The sequence below is a fragment of the Struthio camelus genome, chromosome 25 (assembly GCF_040807025.1).
Source record: "Struthio camelus isolate bStrCam1 chromosome 25, bStrCam1.hap1, whole genome shotgun sequence".
NCBI lineage: Eukaryota > Metazoa > Chordata > Aves > Struthioniformes > Struthionidae > Struthio > Struthio camelus.
In genome coordinates, this window is record NC_090966.1 from 4,566,060 (window position 1) to 4,573,739 (window position 7,680).

The window sequence follows — 7,680 nt, forward strand, 5'->3', positions numbered from 1 at the left end:
GCAGGGACTCCAACAGGCAATGCAGTTACAGTTGCGTTGCTGTAAATGCCAGGACAATTTGTTACTCTGATGTTGACGAGCATAAGCCTTCAGAAGAAGCTGCGAAGATAAACCACAGCCCAGCTCAACTGCATTTTAAATGTGTCCTTCCCCCAGCCATTTCTAGCAGCCCCATGACACTCCAAAGCCCAACTTCCAAATGAAGATTTAAAGGTCTACTCCCTGCTACTACACTGTAAGAAAAACCATCCTACCAAGCCCCAGCGAGCACACGGGGAACAATGTGGTACCCAAACCCTTCCAAACTCTGTGGCTGGCGACACCCTAAGCGACAGAGAAGGCAACGCAACTGAGGCACGCAAATAGGCAACGAAGAACGGGGGTGTTCACAAAGAGGCAGAGGAGCACAAAAGGCAGAGGATTAGGAAAGCCACCTTACTGGCCCGCTCCAGGTGACCCTGACTAGATGCACTGGGCCCAGCATCAACTTGGAAAAAGCTGTTGCAATGTCACATTTCCCTCCCTTCTACCCTGAAGAAGGGAAAACAGATTTATCTCCCCACGGCTTTCAAGGAGGGAAGTGAGAGCAAGAGCTGCAGCACTGCTTTTTCAGGACAGTTTAAGTAAGGCTTGCTTGGATGAGCTGGGTCCTGCTGAAATTGCAGTTTATTAAGCACAGAGGGAGGAGGACTGTTTAGGCAAAGGGCCTTGGAAAGGAAGAGGCTGGAAGCAGAGGGCAGCAAGGCTATCTGAGACCACAGGAGGAACTGACACAGAAGATTAAATTAGAAGCATGATCTGAAAATACTTAAAGCAGCATTTTAAAAAGAGTAAATGAGGCTTTTAAAAAGCCCATGTTTTTGCTGTGTATATGTGCAGAGCCAGATCTGCATTCCTGGGCTACAGCCCCAACAAGCAGCACTCATCACCTGCATCTTCACCTGCAGGACTGGTACCTGTCTCCTCTTTGTGACACTTTTGGCCTCATCCCAGCTAATCTAGCCTTGATGAAGTAGAAACATCCTTATCTGTGATGCCATCTGCCCCACAAGGTGGAGATTTATCTGCTGAGAACTGCAGGTCTGTTTCCTTCTGGAATAGCTAAAAGTGCTCTCCACCCAGGAGAGCAAAATATCATCTCAATGCACCTGGAGAGCATGTCAGCTGGGACCTTTGCAACAAGTTCACCTGAAAGCCTGCAGACCACCAACAAGCTGTTCCAGAGCCGGGCTGAACAAACAGCCCAGAGAGGGGCACAGAGTCTTCATTAAAGGCTTCAAACAATGACAAGCACACTTCACACTTTGTCATTAAATCAGATATACCTGTTTTAGTCCAAGTTTCTCAGGGTTCAGCTTCTCGCCATTAGATCTTGCAATAAACTGAGCTCATTGATATTTCATTTTAAGCTCTGCCTGTTCAGGACTTAACCGTTCTACAATCCTGTTATATTGCAAAAAAGCCTTATGGAAGAAGATGGAGTCTCAAACGACCAAGGCCATGGTACCTCTGAAAGAGAAGTCATGTTGTCCTTGAGCACAAGAGCTGGGTCTCAAACAAAAAAAAAAAAACACAAACACACAAAATAAAAAAAAAACTAAACTACATCCCACCTGCATCTTAATTCCAAAGGCTTAAAGCCTTAATTTCCAAGGACGTTCAGCAGCATGAGGTACTTCTGTTAACAACTGGGGACTGCACAGGGAAGCATGCCAAAGCCATACCTCCTTCCAAATATCATTACTCTATCAAGACCAAGGAGGAGGAAATCCAGGGGAATAATTCACACCTGATACAAAATACTGAAAAGCCTCAACCTTACTTTTCTCCTTACATGTGCAGTCAGGAGGAAGGAAAAAAAAAAAAAAAGCATTTCACACATCACAATGGAACAAAGCATAACTGGGTTAGATTATTTCCCATTCTTAGAAGAAATGGCACTTTAACATTCCCTCTCTCAAGAGCAGCCTGTAAATATCCAACTGAGAATTGACAAGCCTGTTTTCATTGTCCACCTTGAGAAAAAACACACACACAAAATGAGCTGCATACGGTAAACCACTAGATTAAACATCCCAAATCTGAGACACTGGCAACAAAGGTAGAAAACCTTCACAGAGGGCAGCCATTGCTTGGCAGAACAAATCAGTGTTTCTCAGTAGTGAATTTTGTCCCATTCATTCAGACACGCTTTAGACATCTGCCTAGATCCACACAGATAAATGCAGGGCAACTAAGAAATACGTTGCATGCAAATTGCTGAAGTGACAGCTTAGCTCATCTCAGCTGCTCCTTCCAGCGAGCCAGTTTCCAAGCAAGACCAGCCTCGCGCTGCAAATGGAGCTGCACCTCGCGTGGTGCTACTGCAAGCAAATGGAAGGAGAAACTCCCTCTAGAGCGATGGCAGCTGCCCTCTCCCAACCACCAGCAGGACTGCTTTTCGAGGTGTTAATAACCATCTTCCCAGCTGAATCCTCCCTTACACTAGCACAGCAGACAAAACGCAGGCAGAGATCTCCATCCCTCACCTGAAGTAAGCCCTTATCGCTCTTAACGGGCTTAATTGCTCAAAGCCAGGAGGGCAGGTGTGCCACGCATCGCGCCTGGAAATACCTGCCGAGAAAACTTCCCTTTCCCCCCTGTGAAGTTAAGACTTAAAACAAAGAGATGCCCAGCAGTTAAAGGGGAAAAAAATACCCCTCTCACAAGGCAAACCCCGGGAAGGGGGCCAGCCTCGCGCCCCGGCCGGAGCGGTTTTGGGCACGGAGGGCACGCGCAGCAGGGGGGAGCGCTCCTGCCCCAAACCCGCCGGGGTGGGCACCAGCATCCCCAGCCCGGCTGAAAAAAAAGCCCACCTTTGAGTAGCGTTAAAACCCACCTTAGGCGAGCGTATCGTTAACGTTTTCCCCTCTGCATCTGGGGCGATGCAACAAAGCAAGGCAACTCCGGGGCACCGTGACCTCAATAGCGCGTGGCACCCCCAATTTTTAGGCTAAACAGGGGCAGCTCTGATTTCTGACACACCTTCTCCTCACGGTTTTGGTTTTTTTTTTTTAATTACTATTATTTTAATTACAGCTGGTCCCTGCCTCCCAGGAGGGCGGCTACAGAAGATGGCACCGCGCAGCCCACCCCTCCTGCCGCAGCCCCGCCGGCACAGCCCCCCAGCCCCACCTGCCGCAGGGAACGGGGGGCAAAAAACGCCAAAAAGGAGGGAAAGGGGGAAATCATAATTCAAAAAAAGCCCCCCCCCTCCCCCGGCCGCCCCCCACGCCGCCGCGCACCTGCAGCCGGGCGGCAGCGCTGCCGCAGGGGCCGCCCCTCGCACTGCTGCAGCGGGCAGGCTGCAAGGGGGCGGCCCCCTCGGATAACCGGGCCCGGTAACGGGAGGGAGAGGGGACACGCCCCTCCGCGATTTTTTAATTTTTTTTTTGGGGGGGCCCTCAAACGGGTTCCCCACCCCCGCCCGTTTTCTGCGTTTTAGCACGGGGACAGCGAAACGCGCGGCTGCCCGAGCGGAGAGCGGCGGCCAGCCGCGCAGCACCTTTCCTCCCCCCAAATATACCCTCCCCGGCCCCGAAGGCTCCCTCCGCCGGTCGGGGGCCCGGTGCCGCCTACCTGCCGCTGCAGGAGAGTCCGCACCGGAGCCGCGCGGCGAGTGACAGCGGCGGCGCGGGCGGGGCGGGGCGGCGCGAGCCGGGGGCGGGGCGGGGGGCGCGCGCGAGCTCCGGAACCTTCGCCGAGCCGGGGGGGGGGGTGGTGGGGGGTGGAGAGGGAGGCAGGGCGCATGCGCCGAGTGGCGCTCACCCCCCCCCACACACACACACAGAGAGCCCCTCCGCCAGCGCTCAGGCCGGCGCATGCGCGGTGAGAGGTTGGAAGGGGGAGGGAGGGGCCAGCGCCGTCTTTTGTCTGCGGGAAGCGGGGGCGCGCCTCGCCCCGCCCACAGGGGGCGCCCGCGCGCTCTCCTCCCCCCCCCCAACCGCCATTTTACGCCGGTGGCCGCCTCAGCCCCTTCCCGCGCTGCCGCCTCCCCCGGACACCACCTCGGGGCAGGGCGGGGGGGACCCACACCTGTGGGAAGGGGCCGACAGGTGACACGTTACCCCACCTCCTGCCCCCAGGTGATGCAAGGAGCTTCGGGGCTGCCCCACCATCCAATGCAGCCCCACCTGAAGGGGCAACTCATGCTCCCCGCTGCTCCCAGAAGATCCCCCTCCACCTGCGAGGGCAGCCAGGCGCTCCAGAGGCTTATGGACACAGCAGAGATCCCACCATGGCCTTCCTGCCTTGCGTTACACGGTTACTATGCTTGGTAATTGGATTTAGTGGAGAAACTGCAGGAGGGATCCCTTGTCAGACAGGCTCAAGGTTTCGTTTTTTCCCCCGGGCATCATTCAGGTGCAAATCAAGGGCAAGCGTCTGATCTAAGGACAGGCTTCTGACACAGGTCAGGAAGGGAAAAGCAGCACAAGAGAGAGAAAGAGAAACAGATGTGGAGCCTGCAGCACCAGAGGTTTAAAGCATACTAGACAACTACTGGTTGGGAATGGTCCATCTCGTTTTGGAACAAAGGTCTCAAGGTGTCTCATAGCCCTATGGAGAGCCAGAGCCCTTATGTGTTACAGCAGCGTTAATACCTGCACGAGTACTGTCAAATGATGAACAGTGAGCGAGGTGGAGATCTGGATTTCTGAACATGCGGCCATGAGGTGGTTTTATCAGGTCAGTAGAAAGGGGCGAGACATAAAAACCTTTTTTTCCCCTGTCCATTTTTAACTGGCTTAAGAATGCCATGAATTGACATTATGCTGTAAATTGGTTGGAGAATTTCCCCAAGGTAAATACATGTTCTGTGAGAAATATCACCGCTTTGGGAACTGTAAAATGAAGTAAGCTATGAGGGGATCCATCCTTGTGAGACAACATAAAACAAGCTGAATTTGAACTTACAGTGCAAGCAGCTAGAGTCCAATTGTGGAACAGCAGCTCTTCCTACAGGCGGTACAGATGTACCAGGAACACAAGACTGACTGCACTGGCAATCAGCTGCTCAGCTGCTCCTCCTCTAATATGACCATTTCTTCTTTTGAGGAGGGCAAAAACCAGAAGACACTCCCTGCCTTAACGTCCCAACACAAGTTATTCTGGATAATCAAATCTGGACTTCTTGAAGCCCTCTCAATCAAAGCTCACATTCGCCTGCCTGACTTTGCTTGGGTCACCAAGCACCGAGTCCCTTTTGGATCCAAGAAGTCACAGACTGGCAAGTATCATTAGCCAGTCCCAACCAATGTACAGGCACATCACTCTCACCACATTATGGCCATGTAGAAGATCTGCCAGCAAAGGCTAGCCAAGAGTAAGATGCATCAGCTGGTGGCTTACAGTACTGCCAGCCTGGAGGAACACAACAGCAACGACTCCCCCATAGTTCAGTCCTCCAGGACTGCTGTTGTACAGCCAAGCACCTTCCTGCCCTTAAGCCTAGTGGTACAGCACTTGGAAATAAAAAGATGCTAAGAGCACCATAAGCAGGACTGGCTACAGAAGGGCACCATGAGCACAGACTTGCTGTTTAACACTGTGTTCAGAGAAGCAGGACCCCATGGATATTCTTGGTAAACAAGATTACTGCAAAGAAATAATCAAATCTACACCCATATTTTCCTCCTTACTAACACCCTGCAGGGCCTCAGCGTTGGCTGAATGTCCATGTCACAAAGAGGTAGCAATTGGGAGAAGAATCCCTTGTTCGGGTGTCCTGACTCCCCACATCACACATGCTAGCTCGCTGCAAATCCACCTCTTTGATGTGAAACCCCACCGCGCAGCAAGGTCTGCATTTTGTACTACGTCTCAGGTCGGTGCCCAGCAAACCTCCATCTCCACTCCTTGCACCACAGAGGCGCACCCCGTTCTGCATGGCATGGGCGCAGGTTGCTGCTGCAGCAATACTGAGATGTTACGGGAACTGCTGGAGCAGCGCGAGTCCTGAAGCGCTGCTCAGCGCTCTGAGCCCCAAGTGGAATGAGCTCACAGTAATTGCCAGGGCTTCTCACCCAGCCAACAGGAACTGCAGAGAAACACTGTAGCCATTTCTTACCTGTACGCACAGCAGGCTGACAGCTAAAGTAGACATTAATTACTGCATGGAGCTGTTCTGGCTACTTCTTGTTTATAGGGTATTTTTGCAAGGAAAGAGAAGTTTCTCCTGCAACTTTAAACTTGCTCCAGGCTCCTTCTTTCTTCCCTTTAGGCTTGGACTACTGCTAGCTGGAAACAAGCTACTATGTTTTCCTTTAAAATGTGATGCTTAGCAACTTTGCATTAGACTTGTAGCTTCCATAGCTGTTTCTTCATCCACAAAACAGGGCTCATCTTCCTTGCAGGTGAGTTTTGCAACTTGTTTCAGAACTGCCTCAAGGTTTCCTATGACAGGTGCTACGAAAGCCAAGACATGATTTCTCAGGCCTTGCCTGGAGTGGGAATTGACCTGCAGAACTGCAGCTGTGTGACAATTGCTGGGTTATAAGGGTTTTAAGACTAACATCCCCAAGGCCTTGTTTGTCTTCAAACTGCTTCATTTCAGTCACTTAATTCAGATTAAGGGTGGCCTTTGCAAAACCATAATGAGCCTAGCTGAAATAAATACTCAAATTCTGCACTAGCTTAACTCCATTACAATACCCACGCCTTTTGCAACTTGGCCATTAAAGTTCACCTAAGCAAAGAAAATGGGTTAATCGCTTTCCAAATGGTTTGTAGCAAGGAGACAGGATTGATGTTTCTGAAACAATTCCAGATGCTATCGCCTGCTCATAAACCACAAGATGATCCCTTCCTAAACAAGGAAGCCCCAGGCAGACACAGGCCCCAGACTTGCTTCCCAGGACACAGCCACTAACGCGCACATGGCACCAGACCAGGGGGCCAGCAAGGTTTCAGGAGGGCTCGCTGGGCTTTGAAGCCTCACCATGGAGATCTCAGCAGGGAACTGGGCATTACACAAGCAGCTTTCCCAGCCGTGCCTGTATGCTGTTAGCAACTGCAGGAAAGCGGGCATTACCCAGGCCGGCTCTGAGCAGAGCCAAACAAAGCTGTCGCCTTCTGCAAACCTTTCCCAGCAGCTCCAGGCACGAGGGGGGATTAGAGCACAGCTGGCTCCGTTCCCCACACATATTTGCTACATACATATTTTGCAGTTCTCTCCAAGCAAAATCAGCTTACATTTCATTTTCACAGACAGGCAAAATGGAGCACGATACCCCTCTGTAAACCCCGCTGAGGCCAGTGGGGCTGCAAAGACAGAAATCAGAGAAACACCCGCGGCATTGCAATGGTGCAGGCAGCAAGCAGGCCGTGACTCAGCAGAAAGAGCCAGCCGGCAAGGTCCTCTCCTCTAGGAACAGCACTGAGCACCAGGAAAGCAAATTTATCACTTTCCTTCCGATCACTTTTGCAAGTGGAGAGACTTGACAAATTGAGGTTAACCTCTTGGGGACCAGAGACCAGGTAATACCCTTACACTCACCTCTGTGTTTCCCTGCACCCCAGCTGAAAAAAGATTATACCTTTTTCTTCTCAGCTGACTAATGTGGAAGGCATGCAGAGCCCAACACCTACCAACAGAAGACAAGACCCAATACCCCTAAGTTTTTTTTTTTTGGTAAGTTAACC

At 51.6% G+C, this 7,680-nt stretch overlaps 1 protein-coding gene across 9 annotated transcripts in view; it reads right to left on the reverse strand.

Moving 5' to 3' along the window:
- Positions 1-3,700, reverse strand: part of MAPT (microtubule associated protein tau) — a 57,973-nt gene extending 54,273 nt beyond the window's left edge. For 8 of the 9 annotated variants that reach the window (XM_068919473.1, XM_068919472.1, XM_068919468.1 and 5 more), the window contains exon 1: positions 3,619-3,700. The gene's annotated coding sequence lies outside the window, so the exon portion shown is untranslated. The remainder of the gene's footprint in view (positions 1-3,618) is intronic. The other variant, XM_068919466.1, reaches the window with a different exon arrangement.
- Between the last annotated feature and the right edge of the window lie 3,980 nt (positions 3,701-7,680).